Raw genomic sequence first — 20,055 nt, 5'->3', positions numbered from 1 at the left:
TGGGGTCATATATAAAGTCCTCCGAGACAGCCATCGCCTCTGAGTTAGACCCTACCCACTTCAAGGTAACATCAGCCCAACAGCACAGATCGTTTAAGTCCGGCCAGTCTGACCACACACCGAAGCCGGGAGAGCGACTGTCTAGCTTTCCACTAGGTTTCCTCCTGAAGCCTAGGAAGCTAGGATCCGAGCCACATGCCAGGGGGACCTTACGTCGTTTTAGGTCCAGGAATAGAGATGAACGTGCGAGCTCTCTCACATACTGGTCATCATTGTTCAGCATATTTAACAAGTGGGAGAGCCTCGTAGCAATATATGTCCATTCAAAATTGGGAACACCCAAACCACCCTCACGTTTACTGTGAAATATAATGTCACGTGCTGTGTGTGTGTTAAGACCAGTCCATTGTCTCACTAAGTGCACAGTTTTGTCAGTCAAATCACGTAGTGATTTTCGTGGAACATGTACATTGGAGAAAAGATGTTGTACCTTGGCCAATGCTATTATTCTGACTGCCTCCAGTTTCATGATTAGGGGCAGAGGCGATGTGTGAAGTCGAGTCTGCTGGAGTATTCAGCAATGATTACCTCGACCTGATCGCCCCACTCGCCTGCCACATTAAACTTGTGGCCCAAATATGTGTAAGTCTCGTGACGTGAATAGACTTTAAGGGGTTTATTGCAAATTGTGAAATCAGTTAGTGTATCTGTTTTAGAGTCTTACCAGCGATTTCCTCCGCTCCGTCTTTCATATAAAACTGCACATTTGGATTATTTAACCTCTAATCCTGACCATTCCAAAAAGGAATCGGTTTTGGAGAGCATGTTCTTTATTACAGCCCCATGATGAGAGGCTAACTGGACATCGTCTGCATACCCCTGAACAGGGTTAGGGGAAATTATATTGGCGGGGACACACATACAGAGTCATTTTAACCATTGGTTAAGTGCTAACACAAAATTAACAGCGCTCCATGGACAGCCAGTCTTAACACCTACTTAGAGGGATGGGGTCTGTGAGCTGTTTACCACAGATAACCTGTATGAATGAACCAGTGTACACATCTTTAACAATGTCAACATAAACTTGGGGTAGATGGAATTCCTCAAGAGCTGTTATCATGACATTATGTGCTAAAGTGCCAAATGCATCACGGAAGTCCAGAAAAACTGAAAAGTATTCACTAGACCCATGCTTGAAATCGTCAATTCCTGTTTTGAGACAAAACACATGTTCATTCATGCCTTGCCGATTGATGTAGGCCTTTTGCTTGGGAGATAAGATGTTTTCATCCACAAGCCACGGGAGGATTCGGGCAAGAATGCGCTTCATAAACATCTTATAGCAATATATGTCCATTCAAAATTGGGAACACCCAAACCACCCTCACGTTTACTGTGAAATATAATGTCACGTGTTGTGTGTGTGTTAAGACCAGTCCATTGTCTCACTAGGTGTACACACACACACACACACACACACACACACACACACACACACACACACACACACACACACACACACACACACACACACACACACACACACACACACACACACACACACACACACACACACGCAAAGATCATATGATCTGAAAGTTTTGCTTCCTGTTTTAACGTCTTTCGTAAGAACTGTTGTAATTTTCAACTTCAGTGTCTGTTTGTTCTAGTGTACAGATGCACACAAGTTGAGCCTTTGAGCAAAAACATTTTTATTTCATCGTTTTTTTAAAGTTGATCAATTAAGTAAAGGGAAAATAATGTACCAGCTCCAAACATCATACACCAGGCATCACATAATTAATTAAAAATGCCTCTATCTTTGGTTTTACTTCAAATAATGTACACATGCTGCAGCTGTTTTGCAAAAATACGTAATAACTCATGAAGCCTAAAACAATTATTTGTCTGACAATGACAATTTGTCTGAGGACGTGTAGGATTTGTCTACACTTGTTCCATCTTAGACATGCGTAGCAGCATTGTCTGACCATCTGACAGGCATCTAAACATATGTATTCACTCCAACAATGTATTGCTCTAAAACTAATAAATAAGATATACATGTGAAAAAAATATATTCTGTAAAAGCATATAGCGACGATGTGTCTTACGAAATTGGCAGGATATCTCCAAGTGTACAAGCAATTAAAATCGAGCAATTAAAAACAATATAACATATTTACAATGTTACAAGTTAGATGCTTAATCATTCAGCCATTTAAACATTGCTTTAATGGCTCTGTGTTAAGATGAGCGCATACATACAGTATGCGAGAGGATTTTGGCGAATATTGCGCTGGAATATTTTTATGACATGAGAGTGAACTTGGGTAGCCTACAGTATGCTACGTCTTTCTGGAGTTATGTGGAACCTCGTTTAAGGATATACCCGACGCTCGAATGCCGTCTGTGCCCAGCCAGTGCAAGTGATCTTCATTGGCAGCGGGAGATCGGAGATATAGGTAACCAAACCAGCCCACCACACACCAGCTTCCATTAATGTTTACGTATTAATCAGTCACTCCATAAACGTTCATATGATGACAGCCCCCAGGCTATCTATCTCTCATAAACGTGGTCATGGCTCTCAGCCACGGACCACGGCAGGACTCCTTTATTTTGCAAAAACAGCAGAGTGTGCGTGTCTCCACTATCAGTGCGCTCTGCTCGGGGGTTAAATTAAAACCCAAACTTATTCCAATCATGACGATGTGATTGGTGTCATTCAACAAAGTATGGGAAACAGACAAGGCTTAGGCTATTTATTATTTAATTCATGATGGCTTTATTCATGAATATAGTGATCCTCTCATATCCTCTCAAAGTGCTGTTCTTTACACTCCCACGCACAGTGACTTGCTGTGTGTGTGTGTGTGTGTGTGTGTGTGTGTGTGTGTGTGTGTGTGTGTGTGTGTGTGTGTGTGTGTGTGTGTGTGTGTGTGTGTGTGTGTGTGTGTGAGACGATGGTCAGTGTTTAATCTATGGCTTTACTTTCACTGACCTTTCTATGTAAGCACATTAATACATCCAAATATTTCCTGGAACTATTAACTATGTTAACAAGATAAGCCACTGTCACTGGGTAGATCCACACATGAGCACACGCTAGCGCGAATTTGACGCCCGGAAGTCGGAAGTCCCATCCACTCCCATGTTAAGTTTTAAACCGGAAGCACCGTCCCGATCTGCGTCATATCTGGGTTCCGCTCTGGTAAACGATCACCCGGAAGTGATAGGCACCAACCAATAGGACAGAAACTTCCTGTGTTCTCTCCACTGGGCGGGGTTGTCTCTTGTAGTTTTCTTGCAGGGGAAATGCAAGGCAGACGTTCCAGTACAAACACACACAACACATGCACTGATTGCACTCTATTTCAATAAATGTAAACGTCCTTATTTATCTGTGGTGAATGGCCTGAATACTTTGCACTGTTTAGTTTATCCCTTCTGAATAGCTTATGTGAGCGCAATAAAGAATAGCAGCATAATAAATTAAATGACTATCCAAAATACATTATAATGAGCATTATGAGGACCAGTTATATGAAAATAAGATATAATATAATATTATAATGAGCATTACAGGACCAATTATATGAAGTTAGATATATTATAATATTATAATGAGCATTAGAGGACCAATTATATGTAGATAAGATTAAGAATAGCAGAATAATCAATTAAATTACTATCCAAAATAAATGAGAAGTTTATTTGTATTAATTCTACAGTTTCACACACAAACGTGGGCTACAAAAAACGAAACATCTCTGTGCTTTATTGTCATAAATTGCACTCTTCTACCATATGAATCTGTCATTCATAATTATTGATGTAATTCACGTGTGGGCAACGAGACCAAAGTTCTCTTGAGTTGATATCCTTTTAGTTTGTTTGAATGCGTTCTTTATTGTTTGTCAGAATTAACTTACTTGTTAACTATGTTATTCCCTTAAGCTTAAAACAATTTAAAAAAACGTGTATGTTTTATTTTACCTTACTTATGTTATGTTAATGCTCCAATTGGAGCATCAAATATATAAGTAAATAAAACATAAACATTAACTGCTGTTCAGCACTTTGTAACTCATGTTTTGAAGAGCGCTATATAAATAAAGTTATTATTTTATTATTATGTAGCCTACTTAAACCCTCTATTTCCTGTAAAAACTGACCTACTTTTCTTAGACGCTTTTTTCTGTCAACACCAAATCTCTCTGCCAAAAATAGCAGATCTACAAGCTCACAAAGCGACGTGTTGTGAGCTTGTAGATCGGCTATTTTTGGCTTATGTTCCCCCCATGCTGGGGTTCAAGTGGTTAATACTATTCATAATAATGTAATGGTGTTTTAATTTTGTCAAGGCACCTTGACATAAAATATTAATATTATCCAGTGATATGAAACATTAGCTAATGTTTTCATATCGCTGGATAATATTAATATTTTATATTGCACATGCATAATGTTTTCATGAAGAGTATTATTCCTCAGTCCTCACTTGTACAAATAGCACTAGTGAAGGAACTACACTTCCTGAAAAACGGCGCTGCCCACCAGCTGCTCAAAGCTCCGGAAGATATCAAAGTAACGGCGGATCCGGAACAAGGGCTAGCGTCACGTAACGTACAGTTGCACCACGCTAGCGTGCGCTCATATGTGGATTCACCCACTGTGATCATGCAGATGGTAGTTGGCAGTTCTCACATCCTGTCATGTGGTTAACACTTCCTGTTGCAGCCGTGCTCTGCATATCCTTTTAATGGAGACTTCTGCCTTGGTCTGTGTTCAGTGTTACATTTCTTTGCTGTTGGTCACGTAGGATTGTAAAAAGCAGCTTATTGTGTGTGTGTGTGTGTGTGTGTGTGTGTGTGTGTGTGTGTGTGTGTGTGTGTGTGTGTGTGTGTGTGTGTGTGTGTGTGTGCGCGTGCGTGCGTGCGTGCGTGCGTGCGTGCGTGCGTGCGTGCGTGCGTTTGTCACTGCAATATAAATATTCATTAGCTCAGTTGGGGGGCCATGTGAATGCACCCATACTGACATTAGTATATTGCCACTGTCGGGCATAAACCTCTTATCTCCTTGTTTTATCTTGTTTTTTCCATAAATTAATGCCCTGCTTGATCATACTACAGCGTCACACAAAAGTACACCGGCCTGTCTGCCCGGTCTACAGGAGAACACACAAGATGTGATAGAATGGGAGGTCAGCCTCTACACACTACAGAAAATAAATAAATACAAAAATAACTACAGAAAAGTGGTGCTAAATAGCATCCAAGGTGGTTATTTGGCTTGCAATCATAAGTGAAGCTCTTTTTGTGCTATAGCACCTATCTTAAAGGTGCCATATAGCACCGTTGTCAAATGTGCTATAGAACCATTACAGGTGCCTGAACTAAGCTGACAAACCAGTGGACAACCTCTAATGAACCATACAGAGGATCAGTGTTGGCCCATCAGTAGATCTGTCCTTACAGAGAAACTCTAAATCACAATACACACATCTCCCAGTAGGCCAGGGAACAATGTAAAGGTTGGCCGGATGGTCAAGGCTGCAAAAGATAAACTTAGAGAGTCCAATAATTGCCTTTTGGGGGTTTTATTCACCTCCTGAAACACCAGCAGTCCAGTGCAGTTTATAATACAGTGCAAGGCCTAAGCAAAGACAAATACGAAAGATAAGACTGGGCCAAAATAACCGTTTTACTAAATATAAACACACTTGAAGGCAACACTAAGGAACAACACCTAAACTGAGGAGAAGCTGTAGCAGGCTATATATACCCTTACTGTAAAGGGACCTGGCAGCTCTCCCTCAGGCTGTTACCTGTGGGTCAACCCAAGTCTAACTGACACTCATGACCTGCAGGCTCCTTCTTATAGGGAGTGAGACATACTAAAAACACAGAACAGCAATTGGCAATAAAAAAAAACAAGCTCATAACAAGCTAACACCAGGCCTATGAGTTAACTACATAATTACTGAAGGTTTTACCATCAACTTGACATGGATTCATGGGTGGCAATTCATACACAAACTCTTTTAAAATAAGCTTGCATGAAACAAACACCCCTCCTCAGCCAGGGTTCCCAAACCTTTCAGGCTGTGACCCCCCAAAATCATCATATTTGAACTGTGGACCCCCCCCCCACCCTGACCAACACTTTAGATTGTAGGAGTTGAGGCATTACATTTAGCTAAACTGGGCATTACATTTACGCATTACATTCAGCTAAACTGCAACACCTTGCAGTTCAGCACTGCAAGACGTTGTGAGCTCGTAGATCGGCCATTTTCACAATATTTCCAAAATAATTTGGGGATCCAAACAGAAGGCTCTGCAGAACTTGGCACCTTCCAATCAGCAGGATTGCCAGCACTACAGAGGGAAGAGGTGACCCACCATCTATTCAACTTCAATTCAATAAATAAACATGTTTAAAAGGATCCCTGGCTAATAAGCCTTATATGGCTTAATGCATTATAATTGCCCTCTATAACACATTTTTTTTCTAAATAGTTCATCTTTTCACTCAATAGGGACAACTCCTGTCGCAAGTTGATGATGTCATTTTGGCCATCTGTGATCCAGCCCTATGGAATTTATGGAATGCATGTGCTATTAAAAACTATATTTAAAATATTGCTTTGATACTCATATTAACCATAGGAAGAATACAGTTGTATATATTTGATAATATGTAAGTATTAGGGAGTGTTGCCTCCTCGGTATAACATGTTAACAGGGGAATTGATGGATTGAGGGGTATGGTGTCGTGATGTGGTAGTTTTGGCATTTGTATATAACGGTATGCATATAAGAATGTGTGTATATGGCTATATGCACACATTCGGGTGTATATCTGGGTGTAATAGTGTGTTTAAGTATGGAGACAGTGTCAATATTGAATATTTTTGAGTGATCATTACGAACAACGTAACTAGTCTTGAATGTAATTACGAAATATTTTGAGTGTTCATTCAATATGAACTTTATAAATGATGTAACTAACTTAAATCAACACGTATGAAGGTTAGGCATAAATAAGCTTTGAGCTTCAGCCTATGCCTTTTCTATCAACCAGAACGAATTATTGGATTACAGTGTGTTATGTTTTGTGATACTTTTGATGTGGATAGAAATAAACTAAGCTAAACTTGGTCAGACAGGCTCCGTAGAGTGACCTCTTGTCTGCTATTACCGGTGCAGAAGCAAGCCTAAATAATCCAGAGACATTTGCCCGTAGCAAATTTGAACTAGATAGGCTACCCTATTCTCAATATCAACTCTCAATTCCTATACCAATAGATCAACTCCAAAGCAAAGTAATAGGTTACGATTTTTGTCGGAGCCGACAGTGTTGCCAGATTCTGTGAGTGAAACAAGCAACGAGGTCTATGAAAATAAGCCCAAAAGAAGGGACCAGTTTCACCACTTGAGCCCTAATCAATCATATATTTTCAAAAAGAATATTGAAAGCAAGCCCAAATAAGCAACTACACTTCAGATGTTGAATACAGGCAGGTTGTGTGGGGTACTGGAGCTCCACTGGCAGACCACTTCTGTCTTGGTGGTGTTGACAGACAGACCCATCCTGCTGTAGGCCCTGACAGCCACATCAAGGGGTCCAACTAGAGGCTTCCAGTTCATTAAAACCTGCCCCTGTCACCAAACACCCCTGCGCCGCCAGATTTGGTGTTGGTTCCAGGTGTTCTGTCACCGAGGTCAAAGTGGAGACCTGCACAAAACATTTTTTAAATTGCCACGGGGGTGCAGAGTCCTCAATAGCACTTCTTGGCTGTAGAAGGGTGGATTCCAGTGGCACAGGAAGCCCAAGACGCCCAGCACCCTCCCCAGCTGCAGGCAGCTGACAGTTCCTCAGTCTGTCGAGGTCCGCCTGTGCGTTCTGCCACGTTGCTTTTCTCTCAGGGTGTGCTCCCCTAACCTTTTGTCCTCCCAAACTAGGCAATGGACACACACACACACACACACACACACATACACACACACACACACACACGCACACACGCACGCACACTCTCACGCACGCAAGCACGCGCGCACGCACGCACGCACACACACAGAGCTACACTGGAAGCAAAGGTCATGTGATCTGAAAGTTTTTGTTCCTGTTATATCGTCTTTCGCAAGAACAGTGGTAATTTTCCACTCAGTGTCTGTTTGTTATACGCTGCAGTGGTGGAGTAATATTTATAACAATGCGTCATTTTTCATTTCCCTGCTGGTATATTGTGCTTGTGTAACTAGCTGTTGCATAAAAACATTGAATGGACTAAAGTAATTGACCAATGCCTTATTTGTCATTATCAGCTGTGTGAATATATTGCATTTCTAGATGAGTGATAGACTTCTTTTCACTTTTCTTTGGTCATGTAGGATTGTGAAAAGCAGCTTTTATTTTATATCAGTGTTTGCCCTGACAGGGTGGAGTCTATAATAATGGATTTTATTTATAACGCACTTTACATTTCATGAAATCTCAAAGTGCTTACAGAAGGCAAAATTTAAAAACAGAAACATCACACCAATAAAAGAAAACAACAACTAAGAAACTGAACAAAACAATTAAAATATGGGGGCATAAAGCCTAGAGGTAAAACCAGCTAAAAGAATGCTTTGCTAAAAAGGTAGGTCTTTAGTCCTCTTTTAAAGCAGTCGACCGACTGTGGTGCTCTCAGGTGGACAGGGAGGGCGTTCCACAGTTCGGGGGCGACCGAGCAGAAAGCCCGGTCGCCCATGGTGCGTAGATTGGCCTTGCGGGTGTTGAGGAGGTTGGTGTTTGGGATATTTTGTATTGGGTCCGGAAAGCAACGGGAAGCCAGTGGAGTGAACGGAGGATGGGTGTGATGTGCTCATGTTTGCGCACTCTCATCAGGACCCTAGCAGCGCTGTTCTGAATATACTGGAGCCTTTGAAGGCTCTTGCTAGGGATCCCGATGAGAAGTGCATTGCAATAGTCCAACCTGGAATGTCTATGTGTCACTGCTCTCATAAATATGTATTAGCTCAGTCGTGGTGCCATGTGACTGTACCTGTACATATATTAGTTTATGTATGAGGTTGGTGATATAATGTGAGGTCAGCCTCTACACACTATACAAAAATGGTGCTAAATAATCACAATTATTGGAGATAATCAAAATTATTTTGTCATAATTGCTTCCATGTAAAAATATGTTCATATATTTTCAAATATTTTATTAAAAAATGTGGAAATAGCCGCATTGCAATCCAGCTTGTAGATCGGCTACTTAAAGCCTAAAAGTTAGTTCGCAAATATGTGTGTGACATTGAATCGTCGAGTAACATGTCATGAAGGTGACAGTCCTACACATCTCTTGTCAAAGGGATTGTGGAGCCACACCGTGAGATGGGTTTCAGTGCCAGCAGGCCTGATGCACTGAACTTGAACTTTGTCCTGGAGTGAGCTGGGGAAAGTTCTACTAGACTCTAAACTGTACTGCTGTGCATCAAACACCACAGTATAACATAATAGCACTGATCCTATACAAAGCCCACATGAGTTTATCTGAAAGGTTAAACACCACAACAACAGGCTAACACTTGAATCTGTCCAAAACCCTCTTTAATCATGTATTAAATAGGGATGATGTTTTCACTGACTCCTGTTGTCACTGACTTTCACTTTCACAGTATTTATAATCATACAATGGCATCAATGGCCCAAGGAGTATGAAAAATCTCTCAACAGCACAGAATAACATGTTATGTTGACACAAATGAATATGTTAAATGTGTTAAAAAAGCTTCAATATGAATATCAATTGCGTTTCATTGCGTTTCTTTGAAGTTTCGAAATTACAAGCACATAAAGCACTTGTTATAATATATAGAACCATGAAATAAAATTGTGTATGTACCACAGATGTGTTAATCTTAACTTCAATATCAATATTAAATTCAACAAATTAATTTTGTTTTAAATTTAATTAAACATTACTATAACTCACAACTAAATTAATTATCCTAATCATGTGTCAGTCTGGGCCAACCACAAACATGTTTAGAATGTTGAAGTTGTCTGCTCAATGATCCAATCCTGTGTAGAGCCCGCCTACTGTATCCGGTAATTTTGTACACACACAAATAGGCACGCACAAAGGCCTTTTCTGTATCTGGTCTAAACCAGATCTGCAACTTAAAGTGAAAAGTGAACTGATCCCAGGCAGTCTAGCATTGTTGCACACACATGTGCACCACAGACATGGACGTTGTGGCTCACGGGTGAACAGAACCTCCCTATGGAGTAAACAAACACCATATTAAACAGCACAGGAGAATACATTGACAGGAACACACTGGAACAATGTAGAAGCACTTCATAAGAAAATGTTGGACATGCGTTCGTGGCAGATTATATGGACTGTTGACAGCAGTTAGTTGCTTTCCCCTCTTCTTCCCAACACGGCGGCACTGAATCTTTTAACCGAACACCGTCCCTGGTCATGTTAAATGTAGCAACAATATCATATTCACTGACTATTTACATTAATTTGCATTCAATTGCATAGTTTTTGTCCCAAGTAGCCTACATGTGGTCTAAAATGCAGTTTACTGTTACTGTCCTGGAGGTGGTTTTGATTTCAAATAAGAAACAGTTTATGTGACATTTCAATACACTTGTGCTCCTGAAACTGCTCATTACGACTACGATTAAGATTTTGCATTTGTTCACCAGCTTATGAGTAACAGCTGGTGATATGACACAATAATATCCTCATACTGCATCTACAGTTGACATAGAAACATTTGTACAGAGACCTGCAGAGAGGCAAGTGTTTTTTACAAGGAATAGGGTTGTGGTCAAGTTGAAGGTTTCTACTGAATGTTCAGTGACCACACACACACGCACACCACACACACACACACGCACACGCACGCGCACGCGCACGCACACGCACACACACACACACACACACACACACACACACACACACACACACACACACACACACACACACACACACACACACCAGCTGCTAGCTCCAGTTTCATGTACCACCCTCATCATTTTAATCAACTGTCCTTTCTGTGTAAAAACTGATAAATGAGTGATGAATACTTAAATATTTACACATTCAGGTGGCGATGTATCACCGCTAGTTGCTTATGTGCTTTTCTTAATTGATTTGGGCCCAGCAAAGAAATCAGACATTTGTTCGTTTCTGTGCCATGTTGTAAACAACCTGTTCACTATGAGGCTTGTGCGCCCCACGCGTAAAATATTTATATGAATAACGTGACAGAGGTTTTATTATTATTTATTTATTTATCATTCTCAACATCCTTAACCTCCTGGCCTCACATCTAGAGTTCTGGCTACTACACAGCCCTCACATCTAGAGTTCTGTCAGCTACACAGCCGATCTACCAGCTCATTTTCACTATTTTAAAATGTTTTTAAAATAGCAAAAGATGCCCAAAAAGTTTAGGCACAAGGGGTAAGGCGTGCAAGATAGGGCCCCTAGAGTTCTGGCTGCTGACGGCACTATGGTAGAGGGTCATTCCAAATAGCACTGAAACCAATCTTACTCCAATTGGGCAAAGGAGGGGGGGGGGGGGGGGGGGCTATAGCAATCATTCAAAAACATGAAATGCTTCTTTGTGAGTATTTATTTTCAATGTATGTCATACGTCCTTGTGAAAATAGCCGATCTACAAGCTCACAACCTTTCGTATCACAAAGCGTTATGAGCTTGTAGATAAGCTATTTTCACAAGTTTGAGTCCCGGGGAGACATCAAATTTCTCTTATGGGTCTCGAGCTACATGGTTGTGAACCACTGATCTAGAGTAGTGTTAGTGAAACAGGGGCTTGGTTCATGACAGAAGGAAATAATTTATGCTCATCAACAGACGCCAACAGTGTGGCCATATAGCTCAAAGAGTACAGTGGCAGCCTGGAACGTCAATGGTTCGATTCCTATCCTGTTAATTGCATGGTCTTCTTTCACTCAAGTTCAATCTATTGTGTTGCTATGGCTTATTGTGCATTATTGCATATTGCAATATTTGCTAAATATATTATTTTGAAATCCTGCCATTTAGGCCTGTCGAACACCTCTGACATGTGCGTTAAAGGACATGTAAGCTGTGAGATGGAAATATGCATTATTTGTCCATTTGTCCAAGTACATTGTTTGTTTAATATACTTTTGTGACTGTCTGCTTGTGGTTAATTGTCTTATAGGCTTATGTACTTTGCAGACGGAGACTGGTTTTATTCAGGGTTAGTGCTAAATGTACGTTTATTTAGGATGATGTACTTGCAGTGCTCACAGTGTTCGATGTGCGCAGGGGGAAACGTTTTTCCTACAGCACCGCAGACAGCGACTCTGGCAATACCGTCACATAAAACACACTACTATGGCGTTGTTTTACTAACAACAAACTGCTTTGGCTGCCAGGCTTAGCTGATACAGCAATTCTAATAACAGAAATCTTTTTAGAATTAAGTGCAGAATTGTCGTGTGCTCAGGTTGCAATGTATTATCAAATAGCCTAAACACAATAGGATTTGCGCACACACAGTGGCCAGCAGGCTATACGGCACAGAGACCCATCAGAACAAATAGGCTATACAGTATGGCAAGTCACCGATTATCAAAAGTTCAAAACATATTACAGTTTGTCAGTTGAAAGGCACAGCGGCCTGTCAGAACACAATACAGTTGCAGTAAACTAAAGCATTAGCAGTTGGCACAGCGGCCAGAACACAATACAGTAGACTATAGCATGGCAGCCCATCAGGACATAAACAGTCTGGTACAGCGCAAAACATGTTGTGTTTAATATACACAACAAGTCGAGAGCAATTTCTTCTTTACAAAACCCAAGCCAGCCAGGGTAATACACATTCCAGTACAATAAAGCTACAAATAAATGAGCTATTACCTTTTTACCTTACACTATTCCAAATGTGATCTTGAGCTCTGGGGTCATGGTAATTCCCTCATGTCAACAACTCTTTACACTACTTTACACATTCAGGTGGCGATGTATCAACGCTAGTTGCTTCTGTGCTTTTCTTAATTGATTTGGGCCCACCAAAGAAATCAGACATTTGTTTGTTTGCGCCCCACGCGTAAAATATTTATATGAATAACGTAGACAGAGGTTTTTACTTAGGGGGGGGGGGCGGCACCACTAGTTCCTAGTCTTTATCACCATTGTTTCTATTATCTCTCCCTGACAATGTGGTTTTATTTTTATTTCCATTTCAGACTTGACATGACAGAAAAGACAAGTTGCTGATCTGGTGAAGCAGGGTCGTTGGTGGTTGGTGGTTTGATTGAGCAACACAATGGTAAGTTTGAGCGATTTTTCCTACCTTTTGAGACGGCCATGCCCAAAATGGGTTGCATTATTCGGATCGTGCGTGTCACTGCCCGCCCCTACCGGTTCTCTACATTTTTATTTTTAAATAGGCTCTGTCATGATTAATTGACCACATATATGAAGTTAAACAACTAAATTCTATCCAAACGATATCTTATAAGTAAATTCCGTGCCTCAAAATAGAAGTTTGAGAGCTTTTTGAAGTAAAAAAACAGCGGAGAAAATAGTGGACAGAAAAGATGACTGCCGTTCGTGTTTTGTCGGCTGCATTCAGGCTGCACTCGGTGCCATTCGGGCTCACTCGAACTCGCCACCTGATTGGCCAACTGTCGCTGTCAATCACAGAACGATGTTGGACGACGCTGATAGGCTCGGTTTTTTGGTAATGCGCTAGAAACGCACATACAAGCCATCAGGCCAGACTCACTCCTGGAATCAAATGGAAATGAGATTTCCGGAGGGAGGGTTTACCAGGCTAAGTGAGCTAGCCATTGTTGAGAAATATACCGGACAGGGTGAAAGACCCTGATGCAAAGCGGAGGGGTCTTTATCACCCTGGGGGGGTTTATTTCTCAACAATGACCGGCTCACTGTCAATTACTACTTATTACATGGCTGCTTAATAAAGCAATTCATTATTTGACCCAAACATACCAAGAAAAAAGTTTTATTGATTTGAAAGGATTTAATTACTTACAGTATGAAAGTAGTCTATTTGAATATGCTAGGCGTATCCAGTGCCACACGGTTGGCTCAAAAAACTCCGGTAGTAAGTGTTAATCAAACATTAATCAACATTCTGGTACTGCATTGTTTATTTCTCTCCTCAAACATTTTCATAATCATTCTTCAGTGTACTGTTTAGCAGTAAATTGCATTGTGTTTAACTACTTGGCGCGACCATGTTGGATATGGCAAAAACAAATCACCATGGGCTGATATGAACCATGAGCTCAGGCTCTGTCCATAGCAGTGGTTTGTTATTGATAGCAGCGGTCATTATTTAAACATAACAGACCACTGAATTCAGTGATTGACCAATCACAATCAAGCTTTTAACCAGTGTAATAACATTGCTTAATAGCGTTCAGTGATGATATGATATAATAAAAGGACTGTTATGTACAACACTTTGTGTATAACAGGATGCTGGTGTCGACTTGACTTCAGAAAAAATGGATGAAGCAAAAGGTGATCTTTTTTGTCAGTAATATAGTTCAATGCTTGACTTGACCATTGAGTAAGGTGTTTACTTGTGCTACCTTTGAGTGTATATCCAAAAAAATAAATGCGTTGTAACGCTTTATGTATGTGGGGATGTAGAGATGCAGAGCTATTTTCATCGATATAATGATGTAATTTTCTCTGATAAATGTACCGCCAATTAACCACTCTATTTTTCTGTTTCAAACAGCACATGTTGTGATCCAGCACAGGGCAGATTTTATTCAAAAGGTTGTCACAGTGATGCCTATAGTAGACAGTCTAGGAAAGGTGGTCCATCCTGAGCTGTATACTGGGATTCAAGCAGAGAAGACGAGACAGAACCAAATGAGGAATCTGTATACAACTGTACTAGATCCAGGGGGAACACGTGTCAAAGCAGCATTTTACGATGCCCTTAAACAACACCAACCCCACATGTTGGATAGTTGTGGTAAGATCAAATGTCAATAGATTGTTTTTCTCCACTTCACTTTAGTTTAATAGAACAAGGGCCAGCACACGCAACAACATTATAAGTATCATTGGGTGGATGTGTTTCACCAAGACAGCCTTCTTCAGCTCCTATCTTTGCGTAGACACATCTATAATTCATCATATCAATATTTCTAAACAACATAGCCTACTATACATTATAATGTAAATGTACATACTGTATAATAAACATTTAATACGAAGTATTGTCATGAAAGAAAACTAATCCAAAATACATCATTGTGAAGTAATGTTTCAATATGGTCTGGTCAACTGCTCCAGGGGCCAACATGCATTTGTTATCAAGTAAATGTGGTATTTCTACTGGAAAGATATGAACATATGTCCACTCAGAGAAACAACTTCATAATCCTCCTCTCCTTATGCAGGACCTGTACTTCCATCAGAAGACTCAGCTAGCAATCAAGCCTCTGGTGAGTTATGAAAGAATCTGGGCCAAGATATTTTACTGATGAGAATGATCTTATACATTGATTGATTTGTTTAACTGCAAATACTCTAGATCAGTGGTTCTCAACCTTTTCAAGCTATAACCCCCCAAATTAATTATATTTGAACTGGGGACCCCTAAAATAATTATATATGAACTTGGGACCCCCAAAAATAATCAGATCTGAACTGGGGATGCCTAAAATAATCATATTTGAACTGGAGACCCCTAAAATTATCATATTTGAACTGGGGACCCCCCACCCCGACAAGCACTTGGAATTGTAATAGTCGAGGCATTACATTTAGTTTGACTCGGTTCCACAGATAAATATTGTGAAAATTGCCGATGTACAAGCTCACTAGCCGATACAAGCTATTTAAAAAAAAAAACGTTCTTATATTATTTCACAATTTGGACAATGTTTGACCAGTTTTTATAGTATAGTTTATTGATTACTTTTGATGCAGTAATGGTCTTTTTTCATATAATTTAATGTTTTAGGTATTAAAAAGGTCTTAACAGTCCTTAAATTGTTACTTTACTGTCATGTAGGGACCCCCCAACATCATGTGGGGACCTCCCTGGTGGTCCTGGCCCACAGGTTGAGAACCATTGCTCTAGAAAGCAGTATAAGCACGTTTATTCAAATCTTTGACAGGATGGGAGGGAGTAAGAAAATCTATTTGCATCTTTGGCATGATGGAGAATTGTAATACAGTATTTATTCACAGTTTTAACAAGATGAAAAGTAAACAGCAACTGCTACTTCTAGTGTGACTTGCATCAATCTAAAATAGCTTAGCAATGCAAATCATTGATTTTATCAACACATACTAAGAGTTGTTCCTATTATGTTTAAATGTTCACGTAGGGTGTTGCCCTAAAAAATCATATCTACAAATTAAGAACACATCGTGAAGCAACATATTATCTTGTAGATCTACTCAGCGTTGCCTAGAAATGACAATAAATCAGTGACCTCTTGATGAGATCATAAACAGTACAGACAACCCCAGGGTTAGAACACATTTTACCAAATGAAAAAAATTGTCACTTGCTTTCACATTCTTTGTAATGAATTGCATCTAAAGTTGTAACTTTTTTAGTGATTACAATGTTAGTCAGCCCATTCTTTATGTTAGAGTATGTTAATACAACATAACATAACATATACAATTGGGATAGTTGTCACTTTTGGGCAGAAACCAGCTATCTCAATTTTGTTTACTTAAAAACAAAAGATCAGTGCTATTGAACACCCTTTACGTCTGTGTGTGGGTTTTACAAATATAGAACCAATTAAAAGTCTTAAAAAGCGCCTCTGACTAAACCTCCTAACTCCATTGGATCCTCAAACTGTCAGTCAAACCACCCAACTCCAACTTGTGGAGATAGTTGTTTTGTCCATTATTGATTAGAATGACAAAGTAAGTGGGAAAAATTGTAATGGTCAAAAAACTCCCAACTCAGCTTGAGCTGTATTTGGGTAAAGTGATGATAATATAAGGACACATTCAAGTATTGATAATTCATTCTGATTGTTTAATAGGCTCATAAATAAGTGTTAACTTAGATTAAAGGGTAATAGAATAATTTGATTCAAACAATTGTAAATCACCTGTGTAGAGACTTTCATTCAAGGGTATTAACTCCTCACTTCACAGAACCACTGAACCATGCACCTTGCTTATTTATGATTTCTAGACCTTAGTTTTATTGTGTGAAGGTTCAGGTTTTAACCTAACAGTATCTGACAATGTATAAAGTCACCATACCAACTTTGATGAGGCAGTGTTGTTTTGTTCTAAAAACAGGCTTTCCCCCCCCCTACAGTAGTTGTCACTTTAGTTTAAAAGAACAAGGGCCAGCACACGCAACAACATTATAAGTATCATAGTATCATATCACACCCCGACAAGCACTTGGAATTGTAATAGTCGAGGCATTACATTTAGTTTGACTCGGTTCCACAGATAAATATTGTGAAAATTGCCGATGTACAAGCTCACTAGCCGATACAAGCTATTTAAAAAAAAGGGTCGACTTGTTTCAGCCAAGACAGCCTTTTTCAGCTCCTACTAGAAACATCTATAATCCATCATATCAATATTTCTAAACAACATAGCCTACTGTACATTATAATGTAAATGTACATATAACAAACATTTAATACGATGTATTGTCATGAAAGAAAACTAATCAAAATACCTCATTCTGAAGTCATGTTTCAATATGGTCTGGTCAACTGCTCCAGGGGCCAACATGCATTTGTTACCAAAAGAATGTGGTATTTTTACTGGAAAGATATGAATGTCATTATCGCCATACACAAATCACATTGAATGAATGTCATGTCAACTCAAAGAGACAACTTTGACATAATCCTCTTCTCCTTATGCAGGACCTGTACTTCCATCAGAAGACTCAGCTAGCAATCAAGCCTCTGGTGAGTTATGAAAGAATCTGGGCAGAGATATTTTACTGATGAGAATGAACTTATACATTGATTGATTTGTTTAACTGCAAATACTCTAGATCAGTGGTTCTCAACTTTATCAGGCTGCAACCGCCCAAAATAATTTTAACTGGGGACCCCCCCCCCCCTCAAATAATTTTATATGAACTGGGGACCCCCCAGTTCATATATATGGTGTCACTTGATTTCACATTCCTAGTAATTAATTGCTTTTTTAGTGATTACAATGTTAGTTAGCCCAATCTTTATGGTAGAGTATGTTAATACAACATATTATGTTGATTACTTTTGATGCAGTAATGGTCTTTTTTCATTTCATAATTTTTTTTAGGTATTAAAAAGGTCTTAAGAGTCCTTAAATTGTTACTTTACTGTCATGTAGGGATCCCCCCAAAATCATGTGGGGACCTCCCTGGTGATCCCGACCCACAGGTTGAGAACCACTGCTCTAGATAGAAGTATAAGCACGTTTATTCAAATCTTTGACAGGATGGGAGGGAGTACGACAATCTATTTGCATCTTTAGCATGATGGAGAATTGTAATACAGTCTTTATTCACAGCGTTAACAAGATGGAAAGCAATAGATGTAAATTGAATAGATGGAATCAATTGATCTAGCATCGATGCATCAATTTTAAATTGAACGATACAACTACACTGCTAAGTAAACAGCAACTGCTACTTCTAGTGTGACTTGCATCAATCTAAAAGAGCTTAGCAATGCAAATCATTGATTTTATCAACACATACTAAGAGGTGTGCCTATTATGTTTAAATGTACACGTAGGGTGTTGCCCTAAAAGAACATATCTACAAATTAAGAACACATCGTGAGGCAACATATTATCTTGTAGATACTCAGCGTTGCCTAGAAATGACAATAAATCAGTGACCTCTTGATGAGATCATAAACAGTACAGACATTAACCAACCCCAGGGTTAGAACACATTTTACCAAATGAAAAAATGTTGTAACTTTTTTAGTGATTACAATATTAGTTAGCCCAATCTTTATGTTAGAGTATGTTACTGTAATACAACATAACATAACATATACAATTTGGGTGGTTGTCACTGCTGGGCGGAAACCAGCAATCTCAATTTTGTTTACTTAAAACAAAACAAAAAGACAGTGCTATTGAACACCCTTTACGTCTGTGTGTGGGTTTTACAAATATTGAACCAATTAAAAGTATTAAAAAGCGCCTCTGACTAAACCTCCTAACTCCATTGGATCCTCAAACTGTCAGTCAAACCACCCAACTCCAACTTGTGGAGATAGTTGTTTTGTCCATTATTGATTAGAATGGCAAAGTCAGTGGAAAAAAATAAAGGTCGAAAAACCTCCTAACTCCACTTGGGCTGTATTTGGGTAAAGTGATGATAATATAAGGACACATTCAAGTATCTGACAATGTATAAATTCACCATACCAACTTTGATGAGGCAGTGTTGTTTTGTTCTAAAAACATGCTTTTTTCCCTCTACAGTAGTTGTCACTTTAGTTTAAAAGAACAAGGGCCAGCACATGCAACAACAGTATAAGTATCATAGGGTCGACTTGTTTCGGCCAAGACAGCCTTTTTCAGCTCCTACTAGACACATCTATAATACATCATATCAAGATTTCTAAACAACATAGCCTACTGTACTTTATAATGTAAATGTACATATAACAAGCATTTAATACAAAGTATTGTCATGAAAGAAAACTAATCCAAAATACCTCATTCTGAAGTCATGTTTCAATATGGTCTGGTCAACTGCTCCAGGGCCAACAAGCATTTGTTATCAAGTAAATGTGGTATTTCTACTGGAAAGATATGAACATATGTCCACTCACAGAGAAAACTTCATAATCCTCCTCTCTGCAGGACCTGTACTTCCATCAGAAGACTCAGCTAGCAATCAAGCCTCTGGTGAGTTATGAAAGAATCTGGGCAGAGATATTTTACTGATAAGAATGATCTTATACATTGATTGATTTGTTTAACTGCAAATACTCTAGATCAGTGGTTCTCAACCTTTTCAGGCTGCA

General features: G+C 39.5%; 1 protein-coding gene across 7 annotated transcripts in view; it reads left to right on the top strand.

Moving 5' to 3' along the window:
* The window catches only part of LOC308081579 (NACHT, LRR and PYD domains-containing protein 3-like), a 176,156-nt gene that overhangs the window by 129,549 nt on the left and 26,552 nt on the right, over window positions 1-20,055 (top strand). The gene's annotated exons all lie outside the window — the stretch shown is intronic.

This window comes from Gymnoscopelus braueri (assembly GCF_963280865.1).
Source record: "Gymnoscopelus braueri genome assembly, contig: SCAFFOLD_92, whole genome shotgun sequence".
In the NCBI taxonomy this organism is placed as follows: Eukaryota; Metazoa; Chordata; class Actinopteri; order Myctophiformes; family Myctophidae; genus Gymnoscopelus; species Gymnoscopelus braueri.
Note: the sequence above shows the minus strand (reverse complement) of the source record. Positions and strands in the feature narration are given on the sequence as shown.